Source organism: Mesoplodon mirus (genome assembly GCF_964341445.2).
Source record: "Mesoplodon mirus genome assembly, chromosome: 1".
Classification (NCBI taxonomy): Eukaryota; Metazoa; Chordata; class Mammalia; order Artiodactyla; family Ziphiidae; genus Mesoplodon; species Mesoplodon mirus.
Genome location: NC_138976.1, coordinates 119,268,512 through 119,293,459, shown reverse-complemented (window position 1 = coordinate 119,293,459; position 24,948 = coordinate 119,268,512).

The window sequence follows — 24,948 nt, the reverse complement described above, 5'->3', positions numbered from 1 at the left end:
AAACTTACAAGCGTTCACACCTAAGCCTCTTACAAGGTCAGCTGTTTAGCTAAACATGAGCTCATGATCTAAATTTACAAATAATGAAGAAAGCAGCTACAAGGGGAGACAATCAGCCAAAACCATCAATACCTGAATTAGATACCCAAGGCCATCCATCAGATGAAGGAATAATCGGGTGCTAGGCAGAAAATATACATAAAACTGGAACTGAAACAAGGCACAAGGATGTTTTCAAAGACTGGTAGGATCTCTAAAACATTTTTCAAGGACATGTCATTGATAAAGCTAAATACTCCAAGGTTGTGTAATACAACAGATTAATCATTGAGAAGAGTGAAATTATGCTGTTTTGAAAACTATGGCAGGTCAGATTTTCTGCCTAATTATATAAGAAGATTTCTCTAAAAAATACACATTATTTCAAAGACTTATTGGCTGTGAAATAAGTTAAGGGTATTTCAAATGGCTTGTCTGCAAAGAAAGGTGAGATGTAGGGAATCACAGAAAGTCGAGGGGAAAATAGGTCAATATATACATTGCTGCATGGTGAACTAAGCCTTAGGCCAGCAACATTGGAGAGGACCTGACCCTTAGACACGTACAAGTAAGCTGGAATCGCCAAAAGTTCAAATCTTTATAAGTAAAAATATTTATTAAAATGAATAACCAAGTGTTTTAATTGACATCAGAAGATGAAAACAATAAACCCTGAGAACATAGAGAAAAGATAAATAAAGATATGAGCAGAACTTAATACAACAGAAAACGTATAAAATTCAGGTGATTTAGTAAGTCCAAAGAATCTTCTTTGAAAAGATTTAAAAGACACACTTTGATTAAGGAAAACCAAAACATAAGTAAAGAATATACAGAAAGAGTCAGGACAATGTTAGAGCAGAGAATATATGAAATGCCAGTAAATTTGAACATTTCTGTCAAGTGGACCATTTCCTAGCTCCTAAAGTTTACCAACACTGACACAAGAGGAAATCATTTAAGGTCATCATGTCTGCCCTTGGCATTCTCGGAACGCCCTGGCCTCATAATGCAGCCTCTGTAGTCCATGGTTACCTGCGGAGAGTGGGCGGGGCTGAGGAAGGTTGGAACACTGCCCTCACTGAGGGAGTGGGTGTGGCCATCTCTGCTGTGACTGAACAAAGGGCAGGGGAGCAGGGGGCCAGGGAAGGGCTCTCAGAGCCCGGCAGGCCAAGTGGACTATCACAAGCATTTAGGCCCAGGCCAAAGGGCGCCTTATTTGTCTGCACAGCTGCCCAAACTCTCACCTTTCCACTCAGGCCGCCCTCTTACTTGAAGTGTGTGTGGAATATGTCCACGCAGTACACCGTGCTGTACAGCTAAGCATAGGTCTGGGCATCGTAGCTTCCTGCCAGGTGACCGAAGTTCGCCGGCAGATGGGTCCCAGGGACACACGCGGAGAGGCTCCTGCCCGGGTCACAGGCCGCCCACTGCCCCTGCCCCAGATCGGGGGCCGCAAAGCTGCCCTGTCTGAGTCCCCTGCCTCTAGAGGGAGTATTGGACCAACACTTGTAGAAAACGGGGTCCTTGCGGGCCACTCATTGGAGGGACACAAATAAATCTTTGCCGACTTTCTGCTGAAACTTACGAGCGTTCACACCTAAGCCTCTTACAAGGTCAGCTGTTTATCTAAACATGAGCTCATGATCTAAATTTACACAATAATGAAGAAAGAAGCTACAAGGGGAGACAATCAGCCAAAACCATCAATACCAGAATTAGATTCCCAAGGCCATCCATCAGATGTAGGAATAATCGGGTGCAAGGCAGAAAATATACATAAAACTGGAACTGAAACAAGGCACAAGGATGTTTTCAAAGACTGATAGGATCTCTAAAACATTTTTCAAGGACATGTCATTGATAAAGCTAAATACTCCAAGGTTGTGTAATACAACAGATTAATCATTGAGAAGAGTGAAATTATGCTGTTTTGTAAACTATGGCAGGTCAGATTTTCTGCCTAATTATATAAGAAGATTTCTCTAAAAAATACACATTATTTCAAAGACTTATTGGCTGTGAAATAAGTTAAGGGTATTTCAAATGGCTTGTCTGCAAAGAAAGGTGAGATGTAGGGAATCACAGAAAGTCGAGGGGAAAATAGGTCAATATATACATTGCTGTATGGTGTACTAAGCCTTAGGCCAGCAACAATGGAGAGGACCTGACCCTTAGACACGTACAAGTAAGCTGGAATCTTCAAATGTACAAATCTTTATAAGAAAAAAGATTTATTAAAATGAATAACCAAGTGTTTTAATTGACATCAGAAGATGAAAACAATAAACCCTGAGAATATAGAGAAAAGATAAATAAAGATATGAGCAGAACTTAATACAACAGAAAACGTATAAAATTGAGGTGATTTAGTGAGTCCAAAGAATCTTCTTTGAAAAGATTTAAAAGACACACTTTGATTAAGGAAAACCAAAACATAAGTAAAGAATATACAGAAAGAGTCAGGACAATGTTAGAGCAGAGAATATATGAAATGCCAGTAAATTTGAACATTTCTGGAAAGTGGACCATTTCCTAGATCCTAAAGTTTACCAACACTGACACAAGAGGAAATCATTTAAGGTCATCATGTCTGCCCTTGGCATTCTCGGAACGCCCTGGCCTCAGAATGCAGCCTCTGTAGTCCATGGTAACCTGCGGAGAGGGGGCGGGGCTGAGGGAGGTTGGAACACTGCCCACACTGAGGGAGTGGGTATGGCCATCTCTGCTGTGACTGAACAAAGGGCAGGGGAGAAGGGGGCCCAGGGCAGGGCCCTCAGAGCCCGGCAGGCCCAGTGGAGTGTCACAAGCTTTTAGGCCCAGGCCAAAGGCCGCCTTCATTGTCTGCACAGCTGCCCAAACTCTCACCTTTCCACTCAGGCCGCCCTCTTACTTGAAGAGTGTGTGGAACGTGTCCGTGCAGTATACCGCGCTGCACAGCTAAACATAAGTCTGGGCATCGTAGCTTCCTGCCAGGTGACCGAAGTTTGCAGGCAGATGGGTCCCTGGGACACACGCGGAGGGGCTCCTGCCCGGGTCACACGCCGCCCACTGCCCCTGCCCCAGATCGGGGGTCGCAAAGCAGCCCTGCCTGAGTACCCTGCCTCTAGAGGGAGTATTGGACCAACACTTGTAGAAAACAGGGTCCTTGCGGGACACTCATTGGAGGGACACAAATAAATCTTTGCCGACTTTCTGCTGAAACTTATGAGCGTTCACACCTAAGCCTGTTACAAGGTCAGCTGTTTAGCTAAACATGAGCTCATGATCTAAATTTGCACAATATTGAAGAAAGCAGCTACAAGGGGAGACAATCAGCCAAAACCATCAATACCAGAATTAGATTCCCAAGGCCATCCATCAGATGTAGGAATAATCGGGTGCAAGGCAGAAAATATACATAAAACTGGAACTGAAACAAGACACAAGGATGTTTTCAATGACTGGTAGGATCTCTAAAACATTTTTCAAGGACATGTGATTGATAAAGCTAAATACTCCAAGGTCGTGTAATACAACAGATTAATCATTGAGAAGAGTGAAATTATGCTGTTTTGAAAACTATGGCAGGTCAGATTTTCTGCCTAATTATATAAGAAGATTTCTCTAAAAAATACACATTATTTCAAAGACTTATTGGCTGTGAAATAAGTTAAGGGTATTTCAAATGGCTTGTCTGCAAAGAAAGGTGAGATGTAGGGAATCACAGAAAGTCGAGGGGAAAATAGGTCAATATATACATTGCTGTATGGTGAACTAAGCCTTAGGCCAGCAACAATGGACAGGACCTGTCCCTTAGACACGTACAAGTAAGCTGGAATCTTCAAAAGTTCAAATCTTTATAAGTAAAAAGATTTACTAAAATCAATAACCAAGTGTTTTAATTGACATCAGAAGATGAAAACAATAAACCCTGAGAACATGGATAAAAGATAAATAAAGATATGAGCAGAACTTAATACAACAGAAAACGTATAAAATTCAGGTGATTTAGTAAGTCCAAAGAATCTTCTTTGAAAAGATTTAAAAGACACACTTTGATTAAGGAAAACCAAAACATAAGTAAAGAATATACAGAAAGAGTCAGGACAATGTTAGAGCAGAGAATATATGAAATGCCAGTAAATTTGAACATTTCTGTCAAGTGGACCATTTCCTAGCTCCTAAAGTTTACCAACACTGACACAAGAGGAAATCATTTAAGGTCATCATGTCTGCCCTTGGCATTCTCGGAACGCCCTGGCCTCATAATGCAGCCTCTGTAGTCCATGGTTACCTGCGGAGAGTGGGCGGGGCTGAGGAAGGTTGGAACACTGCCCTCACTGAGGGAGTGGGTGTGGCCATCTCTGCTGTGACTGAACAAAGGGCAGGGGAGCAGGGGGCCAGGGAAGGGCTCTCAGAGCCCGGCAGGCCAAGTGGACTATCACAAGCATTTAGGCCCAGGCCAAAGGGCGCCTTATTTGTCTGCACAGCTGCCCAAACTCTCACCTTTCCACTCAGGCCGCCCTCTTACTTGAAGTGTGTGTGGAATATGTCCACGCAGTACACCGTGCTGTACAGCTAAGCATAGGTCTGGGCATCGTAGCTTCCTGCCAGGTGACCGAAGTTCGCCGGCAGATGGGTCCCAGGGACACACGCGGAGAGGCTCCTGCCCGGGTCACAGGCCGCCCACTGCCCCTGCCCCAGATCGGGGGCCGCAAAGCTGCCCTGTCTGAGTCCCCTGCCTCTAGAGGGAGTATTGGACCAACACTTGTAGAAAACGGGGTCCTTGCGGGCCACTCATTGGAGGGACACAAATAAATCTTTGCCGACTTTCTGCTGAAACTTACGAGCGTTCACACCTAAGCCTCTTACAAGGTCAGCTGTTTATCTAAACATGAGCTCATGATCTAAATTTACACAATAATGAAGAAAGAAGCTACAAGGGGAGACAATCAGCCAAAACCATCAATACCAGAATTAGATTCCCAAGGCCATCCATCAGATGTAGGAATAATCGGGTGCAAGGCAGAAAATATACATAAAACTGGAACTGAAACAAGGCACAAGGATGTTTTCAAAGACTGATAGGATCTCTAAAACATTTTTCAAGGACATGTCATTGATAAAGCTAAATACTCCAAGGTTGTGTAATACAACAGATTAATCATTGAGAAGAGTGAAATTATGCTGTTTTGTAAACTATGGCAGGTCAGATTTTCTGCCTAATTATATAAGAAGATTTCTCTAAAAAATACACATTATTTCAAAGACTTATTGGCTGTGAAATAAGTTAAGGGTATTTCAAATGGCTTGTCTGCAAAGAAAGGTGAGATGTAGGGAATCACAGAAAGTCGAGGGGAAAATAGGTCAATATATACATTGCTGTATGGTGTACTAAGCCTTAGGCCAGCAACAATGGAGAGGACCTGACCCTTAGACACGTACAAGTAAGCTGGAATCTTCAAATGTACAAATCTTTATAAGAAAAAATATTTATTAAAATGAATAACCAAGTGTTTTAATTGACATCAGAAGATGAAAACAATAAACCCTGAGAATATAGAGAAAAGATAAATAAAGATATGAGCAGAACTTAATACAACAGAAAACGTATAAAATTGAGGTGATTTAGTGAGTCCAAAGAATCTTCTTTGAAAAGATTTAAAAGACACACTTTGATTAAGGAAAACCAAAACATAAGTAAAGAATATACAGAAAGAGTCAGGACAATGTTAGAGCAGAGAATATATGAAATGCCAGTAAATTTGAACATTTCTGGAAAGTGGACCATTTCCTAGATCCTAAAGTTTACCAACACTGACACAAGAGGAAATCATTTAAGGTCATCATGTCTGCCCTTGGCATTCTCGGAACGCCCTGGCCTCAGAATGCAGCCTCTGTAGTCCATGGTAACCTGCGGAGAGGGGGCGGGGCTGAGGGAGGTTGGAACACTGCCCACACTGAGGGAGTGGGTATGGCCATCTCTGCTGTGACTGAACAAAGGGCAGGGGAGCAGGGGGCCCAGGGCAGGGCCCTCAGAGCCCGGCAGGCCCAGTGGAGTGTCACAAGCTTTTAGGCCCAGGCCAAAGGCCGCCTTCATTGTCTGCACAGCTGCCCAAACTCTCACCTTTCCACTCAGGCCGCCCTCTTACTTGAAGAGTGTGTGGAACGTGTCCGTGCAGTATACCGCGCTGCACAGCTAAACATAAGTCTGGGCATCGTAGCTTCCTGCCAGGTGACCGAAGTTTGCAGGCAGATGGGTCCCTGGGACACACGCGGAGGGGCTCCTGCCCGGGTCACACGCCGCCCACTGCCCCTGCCCCAGATCGGGGGTCGCAAAGCAGCCCTGCCTGAGTACCCTGCCTCTAGAGGGAGTATTGGACCAACACTTGTAGAAAACAGGGTCCTTGCGGGACACTCATTGGAGGGACACAAATAAATCTTTGCCGACTTTCTGCTGAAACTTATGAGCGTTCACACCTAAGCCTGTTACAAGGTCAGCTGTTTAGCTAAACATGAGCTCATGATCTAAATTTGCACAATATTGAAGAAAGCAGCTACAAGGGGAGACAATCAGCCAAAACCATCAATACCAGAATTAGATTCCCAAGGCCATCCATCAGATGTAGGAATAATCGGGTGCAAGGCAGAAAATATACATAAAACTGGAACTGAAACAAGACACAAGGATGTTTTCAATGACTGGTAGGATCTCTAAAACATTTTTCAAGGACATGTGATTGATAAAGCTAAATACTCCAAGGTCGTGTAATACAACAGATTAATCATTGAGAAGAGTGAAATTATGCTGTTTTGAAAACTATGGCAGGTCAGATTTTCTGCCTAATTATATAAGAAGATTTCTCTAAAAAATACACATTATTTCAAAGACTTATTGGCTGTGAAATAAGTTAAGGGTATTTCAAATGGCTTGTCTGCAAAGAAAGGTGAGATGTAGGGAATCACAGAAAGTCGAGGGGAAAATAGGTCAATATATACATTGCTGTATGGTGAACTAAGCCTTAGGCCAGCAACAATGGACAGGACCTGTCCCTTAGACACGTACAAGTAAGCTGGAATCTTCAAAAGTTCAAATCTTTATAAGTAAAAAGATTTACTAAAATCAATAACCAAGTGTTTTAATTGACATCAGAAGATGAAAACAATAAACCCTGAGAACATGGATAAAAGATAAATAAAGATATGAGCAGAACTTAATACAACAGAAAACGTATAAAATTCAGGTGATTTAGTAAGTCCAAAGAATCTTCTTTGAAAAGATTTAAAAGACACACTTTGATTAAGGAAAACCAAAACATAAGTAAAGAATATACAGAAAGAGTCAGGACAATGTTAGAGCAGAGAATATATGAAATGCCAGTAAATTTGAACATTTCTGTAAAGTGGACCATTTCCTAGCTCCTAAAGTTTACCAACACTGACACCAGAGGAAATCATTTAAGGTCATCATGTCTGCCCTTGGCATTCTCGGAACGCCCTGGCCTCAGAATGCAGCCTCTGTAGTCCATGGTAACCTGCGGAGAGGGGGCGGGGCTGAGGGAGGTTGGAACACTGCCCTCACTGAGGGAGTGGGTGTGGCCATCTCTGCAGTGACTGAACAAAGGGCAGGGGAGCAGGGGGCCCAGGGCAGGGCCCTCAGAGCCCGGCAGGCCCAGTGGAGTGTCACAAGCTTTTAGGCCCAGGCCAAAGGGCGCCTTCTTTGTCTGCACAGCTGCCCATACTCTCACCTTTCCACTCAGGCCGCCCTCTTACTTTAAGTGTGTGTGGAACGCGTCCGTGCAGTATACCGCGCTGCACAGCTAAGCATAGGTCTGGGCATCGTAGCTTCCTGCCAGGTGACCGAATTTCACAGGCAGATGGGTCCCTGGGACACACGCGGAGAGGCTCCTGCCCGGGTCACAGGCCGCCCACTGCCCCTGCCCCAGATTGGGAGCCGCAAAGCAGCCCTGTCTGAGTCCCCTGCCTCTAGAGGGAGTATTGGACCAACACTTGTAGAAAACGGGGTCCTTGCGGGCCACTCATTGGAGGGACACAAATAAATCTTTGCCGACTTTCTGCTGAAACTTACGAGCGTTCACACCTAAGCCTCTTACAAGGTCAGCTGTTTAGCTAAACATGAGCTCATGATCTAAATTTGCACAATATTGAAGAAAGCAGCTACAAGGGGAGACAATCAGCCAAAACCATCAATACCAGAATTAGATTCCCAAGGCCATCCATCAGATGTAGGAATAATCGTGTGCAAGGCAGAAAATATACATAAAACTGGAACTGAAACAAGGCACAAGGATGTTTTCAAAGACTGGTAGGATCTCTAAAACATTTTTCAAGGACATGTCATTGATAAAGCTAAATACTCCAAGGTTGTGTAATACAACAGATTAATCATTGAGAAGAGTGAAATTATGCTGTTTTGAAAACTATGGCAGGTCAGATTTTCTGCCTAATTATATAAGAAGATTTCTCTAAAAAATACACATTATTTCAAAGACTTATTGGCTGTGAAATAAGTTAAGGGTATTTCAAATGGCTTGTCTGCAAAGAAAGGTGAGATGTAGGGAATCACAGAAAGTCGAGGGGAAAATAGGTCAATATATACATTGCTGTATGGTGAACTAAGCCTTAGGCCAGCAACAATGGAGAGGACCTGACCCTTAGACACGAACAAGTAAGCTGGAATCTTCAAAAGTTCAAATCTTTATAAGTAAAAAGATTTATTAAAATCAATAACCAAGTGTTTTAATTGACATCAGAAGATGAAAACAATAAACCCTGAGAACATGGAGAAAAGATAAATAAAGATATGAGCAGAACTTAATACAACAGAAAACGTATAAAATTCAGGTGATTTAGTAAGTCCAAAGAATCTTCTTTGAAAAGATTTAAAAGACACACTTTGATTAAGGAAAACCAAAACATAAGTAAAGAATATACAGAAAGAGTCAGGACAATGTTAGAGCAGAGAATATATGAAATGCCAGTAAATTTGAACATTTCTGTAAAGTGGACCATTTCCTAGCTCCTAAAGTTTACCAACACTGACACCAGAGGAAATCATTTAAGGTCATCATGTCTGCCCTTGGCATTCTCGGAACGCCCTGGCCTCAGAATGCAGCCTCTGTAGTCCATGGTAAACTGCGGAGAGGGGGCGGGGCTGAGGGAGGTTGGAACACTGCTCTCACTGAGGGAGTGGGTGTGGCCACTTCTGCTGTGACTGAACAAAGGGCAGGGAAGCAGGGGGCCCAGGGCAGGGCCCTCAGAGCCCGGCAGGCCCAGTGGAGTGTCACAAGCTTTTAGGCCCAGGCCAATGGGCGCCTTCTTTGTCTGCACAGCTGCCCAAACTCTCACCTTTCCACTCAGGCCGCCCTCTTACTTTAAGTGTGTGTCGAACGTGTCCGTGCAGTATACCGCGCTGCACAGCTAAGCATAGGTCTGGGCATCGTAGCTTCCTGCCAGGTGACCGAAGTTCGCAGGCAGATGGGTCCCTGGGACACACGCGGAGGTGCTCCTGCCCGGGTCACAGGCCGCCCACTGCCCCTGCCCCAGATCGAGGGCCGCAAAGCAGCCCTGTCTGAGTCCCCTGCCTCTAGAGGGAGTATTGGACCAACACTTGTAGAAAACGGGGTCCTTGCGGGCCACTCATTGGAGGGACACAATTAAATCTTTGCCGACTTTCTGCTGAAACTTACGAGCGTTCAAACCTAAGCCTCTTACAAGGTCAGCTGTTTAGCTAAACATGAGCTCATGATCTAAATTTACAAAATATTGAAGAAAGCAGCTACAAGGGGAGACAATCAGCCAAAACCATCAATACCAGAATTAGATTCCCAAGGCCATCCATCAGATGTAGGAATAATCGGGTGCAAGGCAGAAAATATACATAAAACTGGAACTGAAACAAGGCACAAGGATGTTTTCAAAGACTGGTAGGATCTCTAAAACATTTTTCAAGGACATGTCATTGATAAAGCTAAATACTCCAAGGTTGTGTAATACAACAGATTAATCATTGAGAAGAGTGAAATTATGCTGTTTTGAAAACTATGGCAGGTCAGATTTTCTGCCTAATTATATAAGAAGATTTCTCTAAAAAATACACATTATTTCAAAGACTTATTGGCTGTGAAATAAGTTAAGGGTATTTCAAATGGCTTGTCTGCAAAGAAAGGTGAGATGTAGGGAATCACAGAAAGTCGAGGGGAAAATAGGTCAATATATACATTGCTGTATGGTGAACTAAGCCTTAGGCCAGCAACAATGGAGAGGACCTGACCCTTAGACACGTACAAGTAAGCTGGAATCTTCAAAAGTTCAAATCTTTATAAGTAAAAAGATTTATTAAAATGAATAACCAAGTGTTTTAATTGACATCAGAAGAGGAAAACAATAAACCCTGAGAACATGGAGAAAAGATAAATAAATTTATGAGCAGAACTTAATACAACAGAAAACGTATAAAATTCAGGTGATTTAGTAAGTCCAAAGAATCTTCTTTGAAAAGATTTAAAAGACACACTTTGATTAAGGAAAACCAAAACATAAGTAAAGAATATACAGAAAGAGTCAGGACAATGTTAGAGCAGAGAATATATGAAATGCCAGTAAATTTGAACATTTCTGTAAAGTGGACCATTTCCTAGCTCCTAAAGTTTACCAACACTGACACCAGAGGAAATCATTTAAGGTCATCATGTCTGCCCTTGGCATTCTCGGAACGCCCTGGCCTCAGAATGCAGCCTCTGTAGTCCATGGTAACCTGCGGAGAGGGGGCGGGGCTGAGGGAGGTTGGAACACTGCCCTCACTGAGGGAGTGGGTGTGGCCATCTCTGCAGTGACTGAACAAAGGGCAGGGGAGCAGGGGGCCCAGGGCAGGGCCCTCAGAGCCCGGCAGGCCCAGTGGAGTGTCACAAGCTTTTAGGCCCAGGTCAAAGGGCGCCTTCTTTGTCTGCACAGCTGCCCAAACTCTCACCTTTCCACTCAGGCCGCCCTCTTACTTTAAGTGTGTGTGGAACGCGTCCGTGCAGTATACCGCGCTGCACAGCTAAGCATAGGTCTGGGCATCGTAGCTTCCTGCCAGGTGACCGAAGTTCGCAGGCAGATGGGTCCCTGGGACACACGCGGAGAGGCTCCTGCCCGGGTCACAGGCCGCCCACTGCCCCTGCCCCAGATCGGGAGCCGCAAAGCAGCCCTGTCTGAGTCCCCTGCCTCTAGAGGGAGTATTGGACCAACACTTGTAGAAAACGGGGTCCTTGCGGGCCACTCATTGGAGGGACACAAATAAATCTTTGCCGACTTTCTGCTGAAACTTACGAGCGTTCACACCTAAGCCTCTTACAAGGTCAGCTGTTTAGCTAAACATGAGCTCATGATCTAAATTTGCACAATATTGAAGAAAGCAGCTACAAGGGGAGACAATCAGCCAAAACCATCAATACCAGAATTAGATTCCCAAGGCCATCCATCAGATGTAGGAATAATCGGGTGCAAGGCAGAAAATATACATAAAACTGGAACTGAAACAAGGCACAAGGATGTTTTCAAAGACTGGTAGGATCTCTAAAACATTTTTCAAGGACATGTCATTGATAAAGCTAAATACTCCAAGGTTGTGTAATACAACAGATTAATCATTGAGAAGAGTGAAATTATGCTGTTTTGAAAACTATGGCAGGTCAGATTTTCTGCCTAATTATATAAGAAGATTTCTCTAAAAAATACACATTATTTCAAAGACTTATTGGCTGTGAAATAAGTTAAGGGTATTTCAAATGGCTTGTCTGCAAAGAAAGGTGAGATGTAGGGAATCACAGAAAGTCGAGGGGAAAATAGGTCAATATATACATTGCTGTATGGTGAACTAAGCCTTAGGCCAGCAACAATGGAGAGGACCTGACCCTTAGACACGAACAAGTAAGCTGGAATCTTCAAAAGTTCAAATCTTTATAAGTAAAAAGATTTATTAAAATCAATAACCAAGTGTTTTAATTGACATCAGAAGATGAAAACAATAAACCCTGAGAACATGGAGAAAAGATAAATAAATTTATGAGCAGAACTTAATACAACAGAAAACGTATAAAATTCAGGTGATTTAGTAAGTCCAAAGAATCTTCTTTGAAAAGATTTAAAAGACACACTTTGATTAAGGAAAACCAAAACATAAGTAAAGAATATACAGAAAGAGTCAGGACAATGTTAGAGCAGAGAATATATGAAATGCCAGTAAATTTGAACATTTCTGTAAAGTGGACCATTTCCTAGCTCCTAAAGTTTACCAACACTGACACCAGAGGAAATCATTTAAGGTCATCATGTCTGCCCTTGGCATTCTCGGAACGCCCTGGCCTCAGAATGCAGCCTCTGTAGTCCATGGTAACCTGCGGAGAGGGGGCGGGGCTGAGGGAGGTTGGAACACTGCCCTCACTGAGGGAGTGGGTGTGGCCATCTCTGCAGTGACTGAACAAAGGGCAGGGGAGCAGGGGGCCCAGGGCAGGGCCCTCAGAGCCCGGCAGGCCCAGTGGAGTGTCACAAGCTTTTAGGCCCAGGCCAAAGGGCGCCTTCTTTGTCTGCACAGCTGCCCAAACTCTCACCTTTCCACTCAGGCCGCCCTCTTACTTTAAGTGTGTGTGGAACGTGTCCGTGCAGTATACCGCGCTGCACAGCTAAGCATAGGTCTGGGCATCGTAGCTTCCTGCCAGGTGACCGAATTTCGCAGGCAGTTGGGTCCCTGGGACACACGCGGAGAGGCTCCTGCCCGGGTCACAGGCCGCCCACTGCCCCTGCCCCAGATCGGGAGCCGCAAAGCAGCCCTGTCTGAGTCCCCTGCCTCTAGAGGGAGTATTGGACCAACACTTGTAGAAAACGGGGTCCTTGCGGGCCACTCATTGGAGGGACACAAATAAATCTTTGCCGACTTTCTGCTGAAACTTACGAGCGTTCACACCTAAGCCTCTTACAAGGTCAGCTGTTTAGCTAAACATGAGCTCATGATCTAAATTTGCACAATATTGAAGAAAGCAGCTACAAGGGGAGACAATCAGCCAAAACCATCAATACCAGAATTAGATTCCCAAGGCCATCCATCAGATGTAGGAATAATCGGGTGCAAGGCAGAAAATATACATAAAACTGGAACTGAAACAAGGCACAAGGATGTTTTCAAAGACTGGTAGGATCTCTAAAACATTTTTCAAGGACATGTCATTGATAAAGCTAAATACTCCAAGGTCGTGTAATACAACAGATTAATCATTGAGAAGAGTGAAATTATGCTGTTTTGAAAACTATGGCAGGTCAGATTTTCTGCCTAATTATATAAGAAGATTTCTCTAAAAAATACACATTATTTCAAAGACTTATTGGCTGTGAAATAAGTTAAGGGTATTTCAAATGGCTTGTCTGCAAAGAAAGGTGAGATGTAGGGAATCACAGAAAGTCGAGGGGAAAATAGGTCAATATATACATTGCTGTATGGTGAACTAAGCCTTAGGCCAGCAACAATGGAGAGGACCTGACCCTTAGACACGAACAAGTAAGCTGGAATCTTCAAAAGTTCAAATCTTTATAAGTAAAAAGATTTATTAAAATCAATAACCAAGTGTTTTAATTGACATCAGAAGATGAAAACAATAAACCCTGAGAACATGGAGAAAAGATAAATAAAGATATGAGCAGAACTTAATACAACAGAAAACGTATAAAATTCAGGTGATTTAGTAAGTCCAAAGAATCTTCTTTGAAAAGATTTAAAAGACACACTTTGATTAAGGAAAACCAAAACATAAGTAAAGAATATACAGAAAGAGTCAGGACAATGTTAGAGCAGAGAATATATGAAATGCCAGTAAATTTGAACATTTCTGTAAAGTGGACCATTTCCTAGCTCCTAAAGTTTACCAACACTGACACAAGAGGAAATCATTTAAGGTCATCATGTCTGCCCTTGGCATTCTCGGAACGCCCTGGCCTCAGAATGCAGCCTCTGTAGTCCATGGTAAACTGCGGAGAGGGGGCGGGGCTGAGGGAGGTTGGAACACTGCTCTCACTGAGGGAGTGGGTGTGGCCACTTCTGCTGTGACTGAACAAAGGGCAGGGAAGCAGGGGGCCCAGGGCAGGTCCCTCAGAGCCCGGCAGGCCCAGTGGAGTGTCACAAGCTTTTAGGCCCAGGCCAATGGGCGCCTTCTTTGTCTGCACAGCTGCCCAAACTCTCACCTTTCCACTCAGGCCGCCCTCTTACTTTAAGTGTGTGTCGAACGTGTCCGTGCAGTATACCGCGCTGCACAGCTAAGCATAGGTCTGGGCATCGTAGCTTCCTGCCAGGTGACCGAAGTTCGCAGGCAGATGGGTCCCTGGGACACACGCGGAGGTGCTCCTGCCCGGGTCACAGGCCGCCCACTGCCCCTGCCCCAGATCGGGGGCCGCAAAGCAGCTCTGTCTGAGTCCCCTGCCTCTAGAGGGAGTATTGGACCAACACTTGTAGAAAACGGGGTCCTTGCGGGCCACTCATTGGAGGGACACAAATAAATCTTTGCCGACTTTCTGCTGAAAGTTACGAGCGTTCAAACCTAAGCCTCTTACAAGGTCAGCTGTTTAGCTAAACATGAGCTCATGATCTAAATTTACAAAATATTGAAGAAAGCAGCTACAAGGGGAGACAATCAGCCAAAACCATCAATACCAGAATTAGATTCCCAAGGCCATCCATCAGATGTAGGAATAATCGGGTGCAAGGCAGAAAATATACATAAAACTGGAACTGAAACAAGGCACAAGGATGTTTTCAGTGACTGGTAGGATCTCTAAAACATTTTTCAAGGACATGTCATTGATAAAGCTAAATACTCCAAGGTTGTGTAATACAACAGATTAATCATTGAGAAGAGTGAAATTATGCTGTTTTGAAAACTATGGCAGGTCAGATTTTCTGCCTAATTATATAAGAAGATTTCTCTAAAAAATACACATTATTTCAAAGACTTATTGGCTGTGAAATAAGTTAAGGGTATTTCAAATGGCTTGTCTGCAAAGAAAGGTGAGATGTAGGGAATCACAGAAAGTCGAGGGGAAAATAGGTCAATATATACATTGCTGTATGGTGAACTAAGCCTTAGGCCAGCAACAATGGAGAGGACCTGACCCTTAGACACGTACAAGTAAGCTGGAATCTTCAAAAGTTCAAATCTTTATAAGTAAAAAGATTTATTAAAATGAATAACCAAGTGTTTTAATTGACATCAGAAGAGGAAAACAATAAACCCTGAGAACATAGAGAAAAGATAAATAAAGATATGAGCAGAACTTAATACAACAGAAAACGTATAAAATTCAGGTGATTTAGTAAGTCCAAAGAATCTTCTTTGAAAAGATTTAAAAGACACACTTTGATTAAGGAAAACCAAAACATAAGTAAAGAATATACAGAAAGAGTCAGGACAATGTTAGAGCAGAGAATATTTGAAATGCCAGTAAATTTGAACATTTCTGTAAAGTGGACCATTTCCTAGCTCCTAAAGTTTACCAACACTGACACCAGAGGAAATCATTTAAGGTCATCATGTCTGCCCTTGGCATTCTCGGAACGCCCTGGCCTCAGAATGCAGCCTCTGTAGTCCATGGTAACCTGCGGAGAGGGGGCGGGGATGAGGGAGGTTGGAACACTGCCCTCACTGAGGGAGTGGGTGTGGCCATCTCTGCAGTGACTGAACAAAGGGCAGGGGAGCAGGGGGCCCAGGGCAGGGCCCTCAGAGCCCGGCAGGCCCAGTGGAGTGTCACAAGCTTTTAGGCCCAGGCCAAAGGGCGCCTTCTTTGTCTGCACAGCTGCCCAAACTCTCACCTTTCCACTCAGGCCGCCCTCTTACTTTAAGTGTGTGTGGAACGTGTCCGTGCAGTATACCGCGCTGCACAGCTAAGCATAGGTCTGGGCATCGTAGCTTCCTGCCAGGTGACCGAAGTTCGCAGGCAGATGGGTCCCTGGGACACACGCGGAGAGGCTCCTGCCCGGGTCACAGGCCGCCCACTGCCCCTGCCCCAGATCGGGAGCCGCAAAGCAGCCCTGTCTGAGTCCCCTGCCTCTAGAGGGAGTATTGGACCAACACTTGTAGAAAACGGGGTCCTTGCGGGCCACTCATTGGAGGGACACAAATAAATCTTTGCCGACTTTCTGCTGAAACTTACGAGCGTTCACACCTAAGCCTCTTACAAGGTCAGCTGTTTAGCTAAACATGAGCTCATGATCTAAATTTGCACAATATTGAAGAAAGCAGCTACAAGGGGAGACAATCAGCCAAAACCATCAATACCAGAATTAGATTCCCAAGGCCATCCATCAGATGTAGGAATAATCGGGTGCAAGGCAGAAAATATACATAAAACTGGAACTGAAACAAGGCACAAGGATGTTTTCAAAGACTGGTAGGATCTCTAAAACATTTTTCAAGGACATGTCATTGATAAAGCTAAATACTCCAAGGTTGTGTAATACAACAGATTAATCATTGAGAAGAGTGAAATTATGCTGTTTTGAAAACTATGGCAGGTCAGATTTTCTGCCTAATTATATAAGAAGATTTCTCTAAAAAATACACATTATTTCAAAGACTTATTGGCTGTGAAATAAGTTAAGGGTATTTCAAATGGCTTGTCTGCAAAGAAAGGTGAGATGTAGGGAATCACAGAAAGTCGAGGGGAAAATAGGTCAATATATACATTGCTGTATGGTGAACTAAGCCTTAGGCCAGCAACAATGGAGAGGACCTGACCCTTAGACACGAACAAGTAAGCTGGAATCTTCAAAAGTTCAAATCTTTATAAGTAAAAAGATTTATTAAAATCAATAACCAAGTGTTTTAATTGACATCAGAAGATGAAAACAATAAACCCTGAGAACATGGAGAAAAGATAAATAAAGATATGAGCAGAACTTAATACAACAGAAAACCTATAAAATTCAGGTGATTTAGTAAGTCCAAAGAATCTTCTTTGAAAAGATTTAAAAGACACACTTTGATTAAGGAAAACCAAAACATAAGTAAAGAATATACAGAAAGAGTCAGGACAATGTTAGAGCAGAGAATATATGAAATGCCAGTAAATTTGAACATTTCTGTAAAGTGGACCATTTCCTAGCTCCTAAAGTTTACCAACACTGACACAAGAGGAAATCATTTAAGGTCATCATGTCTGCCCTTGGCATTCTCGGAACGCCCTGGCCTCAGAATGCAGCCTCTGTAGTCCATGGTAAACTGCGGAGAGGGGGCGGGGCTGAGGGAGGTTGGAACACTGCTCTCACTTAGGGAGTGGGTGTGGCCACTTCTGCTGTGACTGAACAAAGGGCAGGGAAGCAGGGGGCCCAGTGCAGGGCCCTCAGAGCCTGGCAGGCCCAGTGGAGTGTCACAAGCTTTAGGCCCAGGCCAATGGGCGCCTTCTTTGTCGGCACAGCTGCCCAAACTCTCACCTTTCCACTCAGGCCGCCCTCTTACTTGAAGTGTGTGTCGAACGTGTCCGTGCAGTATACCGCGCTGCACAGCTAAGCATAGGTCTGGGCATCGTAGCTTCCTGCCAGGTGACCGAAGTTCGCAGGCAGATGGGTCCCTGGGACACACGCGGAGGTGCTCCTGCCCGGGTCACAGGCCGCCCACTGCCCCTGCCCCAGATCGGGGGCCGCAAAGCAGCCCTGTCTGAGTCCCCTGCCTCTAGAGGGAGTATTGGACCAACACTTGTAGAAAACGGGGTCCTTGCGGGCCACTCATCGGAGGGACACAAATAAATCTTTGCCGACTTTCTGCTGAAACTTACGAGCGTTCACACCTAAGCCTCTTACAAGGTCAGCTGTTTAGCTAAACATGAGCTCATGATCTAAATTTACACAATATTGAAGAAAGCAGCTACAAGGGGAGACAATCAGCCAAAACCATCAATACCAGAATTAGATTCCCAAGGCCATCCATCAGATGTAGGAATAATCCGGTGCAAGGCAGAAAATATACATAAAACTGGAACTGAAACAAGGCACAAGGATGTTTTAGAAGACTGGTAGGATCTCTAAAACATTTTTTCAAGGACATGTCATTGATAAAGCTAAATACTCCAAGGTTGTGTAATACAACAGATTAATCATTGAGAAGAGTGAAATTATGCTGTTTTGAAAACTATGGCAGGTCAGATTTTCTGCCTAATTCTATAAGAAGATTTCTCTAAAAAATACACATTATTTCAAAGACTTATTGGCTGTGAAATAAGTTAAGGGTATTTCAAATGGCTTGTCTGCAAAGAAAGGTGAGATGTAGGGAATCACAGAAAGTCGAGGGGAAAATAGGTCAATATATACATTGCTGTATGGTGAACTAAGCCTTAGGCCAGCAACAATGGAGAGAACCTGACCCTTAGACACGTACAAGTAAGCTGGAATCTTCAAAAGTTCAAATCTTTATAAGTAAAAAGATTTATTAAAATCAATAACCAAGTGTTTTAATTGACATCAGAAGATGAAAACAATAAACCCTGAGAACATGGAGAAAAGATAAATAAAGATATGAGCAGAACTTAATACAACAGAAAACGTATAAAATTCAGGTGATTTAGTAAGTCCAAAGAATCTTCTTTGAAAAGATTTAAAAGACACACTTTGAATAAGGAAAACCAAAACATAAGTAAAGAATATACAGAAAGAGTCAGGACAATGTTAGAGCAGACAATATATGAAATGCCAGTAAATTTGAACATTTCTGTCAAGTGGACCATTTCCTAGCTCCTAAAGTTTACCAACACTGACACAAGAGGAAATCATTTAAGGTCATCATGTCTGCCCTTGGCATTCTCGGAACGCCCTGGCCTCAGAATGCAGCCTCTGTAGTCCATGGTAAACTTCGGAGAGGGGGCGGGGCTGAGGGAGGTTGGAACACTGCCCTCACTGAGGGAGTGGGTGTGGCCATCTCTGCTGTGACTGAACAAAGAGCAGGGGAGCAGGGGGCCCAGGGCAGGGCCCTCAGAGCCCGGCAGGCCCAGTGGAGTGTCACAAGCTTTTAGGCCCAGGCCAAAGGGTGCCTTCTTTGTCTGCCCAGCTGCCCAAACTCTCACCTTTCCACTCAGGCGGCCCTCTTACTTGAAGTGTGTGTGGAACGTGTCCGTGCAGTATACCGCGCTGCACAGCTAAGCATATGTCAGGGCATCGTAGCTTCCTGCCAGGTGACCGAAGTTCGCAGGCAGATGGGTCCCTGGGACACACGCGGAGAGGCTCCTGCCAGGGTCACAGGCCGCCCACTGCCCCTGCCCCAGATCGGGAGCCGCAAAGCAGCCCTGTCTGAGTCCCCTGCCTCTAGAGGGAGTATTGGACCAACACTTGTAGAAAACGGGGTCCTTGCGGGCCACTCATTGGAGGGACACAAATAAATCTTTGCCGACTTTCTGCTGAAACTTACGAGCGTTCACACCTAAGCCTCTTACAAGGTCAGCTGTTTAGCTAAACATGAGCTCATGATCTAAATTTACACAATATTGAAGAAAGCAGCTACAAGGGGAGACAATCAGCCAAAACCATCAATACCAGAATTAGATTCCCAAGGCCATCCATCAGATGTAGGAATAATCGGGTGCAAGGCAGAAAATATACATAAAACTGGAACTGAAACAAGGCACAAGGATGTTTTCAAAGACTGGTAGGATCTCTAAAACATTTTTCAAGGACATGTCATTGATAAAGCTAAATACTCCAAGGTTGTGTAATACAACAGATTAATCATTGAGAAGAGTGAAATTATGCTGTTTTGAAAACTATGGCAGGTCAGATTTTCTGCCTAATTATATAAGAAGATTTCTCTAAAAAATACACATTATTTCAAAGACTTATTGGCTGTGAAATAAGTTAAGGGTATTTCAAATGGCTTGTCTGCCAAGAAAGGTGAGATGTAGGGAATCACAGAAAGTCGAGGGGAAAATAGGTCAATATATACATTGCTGTATGGTGAACTAAGCCTTAGGCCAGCAACAATGGAGAGGACCTGACCCTTAGACACGTACAAGTAAGCTGGAATCTTCAAAAGTTCAAATCTTTATAAGTAAAAAGATTTATTAAAATGAATAACCAAGTGTTTTAATTGACATCAGAAGATGAAAACAATAAACCCTGAGAACATAGAGAAAAGATAAATAAAGTTATGAGCAGAACTTAATACAACAGAAAACGTATAAAATTGAGGTGATTTAGTAAGTCCAAAGAATCTTCTTTGAAAAGAATTAAAAGACACACTTTGATTAAGGAAAACCAAAACATAAGTAAAGAATATACAGAAAGAGTCAGGACAATGTTAGAGCAGAGAATATATGAAATGCCAGTAAATTTGAACATTTCTGTAAAGTGGACCATTTCCTAGCTCCTAAAGTTTACCAACACTGACACAAGAGGAAATCATTTAAGGTCATCATGTCTGCCCTTGGCATTCTCGGAACGCCCTGGCCTCAGAATGCAGCCTCTGTAGTCCATGGTAACCTGCGGAGAGGGGGCGGGGCTGAGGGAGGTTGGAACACTCCCCTCACTGAGGGAGTGGGTGTGGCCATCTCTGCTGTGACTGAACAAAGGGCAGGGGAGCAGGGGGCCCAGGGCAGGGCCCTCAGAGCCCGGCAGGCCCAGTGGAGTGTCACAAGCTTTTAGGCCCAGGCCAATGTGTGCCTTCTTTGTCTGCACATCTGCCCAATCTCTCACCTTTCCACTCAGGCCGCCCTCTTACTTGAAGTGTGTGTGGAACGTGTCCGTGCAGTATACCGCGCTGCACAGCTAAGCATAGGTCTGGGCATCGTAGCTTCCTGCCAGGTGACCGAAGTTCGCAGGCAGATGGGTCCCTGGGACACACGCGGAGGTGCTCCTGCCCGGGTCACAGGCCGCCCACTGCCCCTGCCCCAGATCGGGGGCCGCAAAGCAGCCCTGTCTGAGTCCCCTGCCTCTAGAGGGAGTATTGGACCAACACTTGTAGAAAACGGGGTCCTTGCGGGCCACTCATTGGAGGGACACAAATAAATCTTTGCCGACTTTCTGCTGAAACTTACGAGCGTTCAAACCTAAGCCTTTTACAAGGTCAGCTGTTTAGCTAAACATGAGCTCATGATCTAAATTTACAAAATATTGAAGAAAGCAGCTACAAGGGGAGACAATCAGCCAAAACCATCAATACCAGAATTAGATTCCCAAGGCCATCCATCAGATGTAGGAATAATCGGGTGCAAGGCAGAAAATATACATAAAACTGGAACTGAAACAAGGCACAAGGATGTTTTCAATGACTGGTAGGATCTCTAAAACATTTTTCAAGGACATGTCATTGATAAAGCTAAATACTCCAAGGTCGTGTAATACAACAGATTAATCATTGAGAAGAGTGAAATTATGCTGTTTTGAAAACTATGGCAGGTCAGATTTTCTGCCTAATTATAAAAGAAGATTTCTCTAAAAAATACACATTATTTCAAAGACTTATTGGCTGTGAAATAAGTTAAGGGTATTTCAAATGGCTTGTCTGCAAAGAAAGGTGAGATGTAGGGAATCACAGAAAGTCGAGGGGAAAATAGGTCAATATATACATTGCTGTATGGTGAACTAAGCCTTAGGCCAGCAAAAATGGAGAGGACCTGACCCTTAGACACGTACAAGTAAGCTGGAATCTTCAAAAGTTCAAATCTTTATAAGTAAAAAGATTTACTAAAATCAATAACCAAGTGTTTTAATTGACATCAGAAGATGAAAACAATAAACCCTGAGAACATGGAGAAAAGATAAATAAAGATATGAGCAGAACTTAATACAACAGAAAACGTATAAAATTCAGGTGATTTAGTAAGTCCAAAGAATCTTCTTTGAAAAGATTTAAAAGACACACTTTGATTAAGGAAAACCAAAACATAAGTAAAGAATATACAGAAAGAGTCAGGACAATGTTAGAGCAGAGAATATATGAAATGGCAGTAAATTGGAACATTTCTGTCAAGTGGACCATTTCCTAGCTCCTAAAGTTTACCAACACTGACACCAGAGGAAATCATTTAAGGTCATCATGTCTGCCCTTGGCATTCTCGGAACGCCCTGGCCTCAGAATGCAGCCTCTGTAGTCCATGGTAACCTGCGGAGAGGGGGCGGGGCTGAGGGAGGTTGGAACACTGCCCTCACTGAGGGAGTGGGTGTGGCCATCTCTGCAGTGACTGAACAAAGGGCAGGGGAGCAGGGGGCCCAGGGCAGGGCCCTCAGAGCCCGGCAGGCCCAGTGGAGTGTCACAAGCTTTTAGGCCCAGGCCAAAGGGCGCCTTCTTTGTCGGCACAGCTGCCCAAACTCTCACCTTTCCACTCAGGCCGCCCTCTTACTTGAAGTGTGTGTCGAACGTGTCCGTGCAGTATACCGCGCTGCACAGCTAAGCATAGGTCTGGGCATCGTAGCTTCCTGCCAGGTGACCGAAGTTCGCAGGCAGATGGGTCCCTGGGACACACGCGGAGGTGCTCCTGCCCGGGTCACAGGCCGCCCACTGCCCCTGCCCCAGATCGGGGGCCGCAAAGCAGCCCTGTCTGAGTCCCCTGCCTCTAGAGGGAGTATTGGACCAACACTTGTAGAAAACGGGGTCCTTGCGGGCCACTCATCGGAGGGACACAAATAAATCTTTGCCGACTTTCTGCTGAAACTTACGAGCGTTCACACCTAAGCCTCTTACAAGGTCAGCTGTTTAGCTAAACATGAGCTCATGATCTAAATTTACACAATATTGAAGAAAGCAGCTACAAGGGGAGACAATCAGCCAAAACCATCAATACCAGAATTAGATTCCCAAGGCCATCCATCAGATGTAGGAATAATCGGGTGCAAGGCAGAAAATATACATAAAACTGGAACTGAAACAAGGCACAAGGATGTTTTAGAAGACTGGTAGGATCTCTAAAACATTTTTTCAAGGACATGTCATTGATAAAGCTAAATACTCCAAGGTTGTGTAATACAACAGATTAATCATTGAGAAGAGTGAAATTATGCTGTTTTGAAAACTATGGCAGGTCAGATTTTCTGCCTAATTCTATAAGAAGATTTCTCTAAAAAATACACATTATTTCAAAGACTTATTGGCTGTGAAATAAGTTAAGGGTATTTCAAATGGCTTGTCTGCAAAGAAAGGTGAGATGTAGGGAATCACAGAAAGTCGAGGGGAAAATAGGTCAATATATACATTGCTGTATGGTGAACTAAGCCTTAGGCCAGCAACAATGGAGAGAACCTGACCCTTAGACACGTACAAGTAAGCTGGAATCTTCAAAAGTTCAAATCTTTATAAGTAAAAAGATTTATTAAAATCAATAACCAAGTGTTTTAATTGACATCAGAAGATGAAAACAATAAACCCTGAGAACATGGAGAAAAGATAAATAAAGATATGAGCAGAACTTAATACAACAGAAAACGTATAAAATTCAGGTGATTTAGTAAGTCCAAAGAATCTTCTTTGAAAAGATTTAAAAGACACACTTTGAATAAGGAAAACCAAAACATAAGTAAAGAATATACAGAAAGAGTCAGGACAATGTTAGAGCAGACAATATATGAAATGCCAGTAAATTTGAACATTTCTGTCAAGTGGACCATTTCCTAGCTCCTAAAGTTTACCAACACTGACACAAGAGGAAATCATTTAAGGTCATCATGTCTGCCCTTGGCATTCTCGGAACGCCCTGGCCTCAGAATGCAGCCTCTGTAGTCCATGGTAAACTTCGGAGAGGGGGCGGGGCTGAGGGAGGTTGGAACACTGCCCTCACTGAGGGAGTGGGTGTGGCCATCTCTGCTGTGACTGAACAAAGAGCAGGGGAGCAGGGGGCCCAGGGCAGGGCCCTCAGAGCCCGGCAGGCCCAGTGGAGTGTCACAAGCTTTTAGGCCCAGGCCAAAGGGTGCCTTCTTTGTCTGCACAGCTGCCCAAACTCTCACCTTTCCACTCAGGCGGCCCTCTTACTTGAAGTGTGTGTGGAACGTGTCCGTGCAGTATACCGCGCTGCACAGCTAAGCATATGTCAGGGCATCGTAGCTTCCTGCCAGGTGACCGAAGTTCGCAGGCAGATGGGTCCCTGGGACACACGCGGAGAGGCTCCTGCCAGGGTCACAGGCCGCCCACTGCCCCTGCCCCAGATCGGGAGCCGCAAAGCAGCCCTGTCTGAGTCCCCTGCCTCTAGAGGGAGTATTGGACCAACACTTGTAGAAAACGGGGTCCTTGCGGGCCACTCATTGGAGGGACACAAATAAATCTTTGCCGACTTTCTGCTGAAACTTACGAGCGTTCACACCTAAGCCTCTTACAAGGTCAGCTGTTTAGCTAAACATGAGCTCATGATCTAAATTTACACAATATTGAAGAAAGCAGCTACAAGGGGAGACAATCAGCCAAAACCATCAATACCAGAATTAGATTCCCAAGGCCATCCATCAGATGTAGGAATAATCGGGTGCAAGGCAGAAAATATACATAAAACTGGAACTGAAACAAGGCACAAGGATGTTTTCAAAGACTGGTAGGATCTCTAAAACATTTTTCAAGGACATGTCATTGATAAAGCTAAATACTCCAAGGTTGTGTAATACAACAGATTAATCATTGAGAAGAGTGAAATTATGCTGTTTTGAAAACTATGGCAGGTCAGATTTTCTGCCTAATTATATAAGAAGATTTCTCTAAAAAATACACATTATTTCAAAGACTTATTGGCTGTGAAATAAGTTAAGGGTATTTCAAATGGCTTGTCTGCCAAGAAAGGTGAGATGTAGGGAATCACAGAAAGTCGAGGGGAAAATAGGTCAATATATACATTGCTGTATGGTGAACTAAGCCTTAGGCCAGCAACAATGGAGAGGACCTGACCCTTAGACACGTACAAGTAAGCTGGAATCTTCAAAAGTTCAAA